Raw genomic sequence first — 500 nt, forward strand, 5'->3', positions numbered from 1 at the left:
TGAGATTCTTTGGGATAACTCTTCTTATCTTTTAATGTGTGCCTTTTGAATATCAATTTTCGCATCATGTTTGGACCAGGATGACCAATCCGGTCGTGCCATAATATGTATATTTTCACAGGCTTTTAACCTGTATCATAGTGATCTATGCATAGTCTAGGTCAGTAGAGAATGCAGATATAGTCTTAAGGACTTATTATGGCCTTGGGCGATTTTATACATAATCTGAAGGAACTATTTGTTTCCTTCTCCCATTGTTTCAATATGGAAACCATTCATTCTTATATCTTTAAAACTCAATAGGCTGCTCTTGCTCTTAGACCTAGGTGAATATAAGGCATCACTGATTTCTAGATGCATACCCTTAGACAATAATATATTAGCCTAGCCATAGTCTTCTTTCAGACTGGCGATACCTGCTTTAGTACTTATATTGGCGTTTTCAGTGTACTCATATAGAAAAATCATTCATTCATTTAATCTAAGCAGACAATGTAATA

The sequence above is a fragment of the Brassica oleracea genome, chromosome C9, assembly GCF_000695525.1.
Source record: "Brassica oleracea var. oleracea cultivar TO1000 chromosome C9, BOL, whole genome shotgun sequence".
Taxonomy (NCBI): Eukaryota; Viridiplantae; Streptophyta; class Magnoliopsida; order Brassicales; family Brassicaceae; genus Brassica; species Brassica oleracea.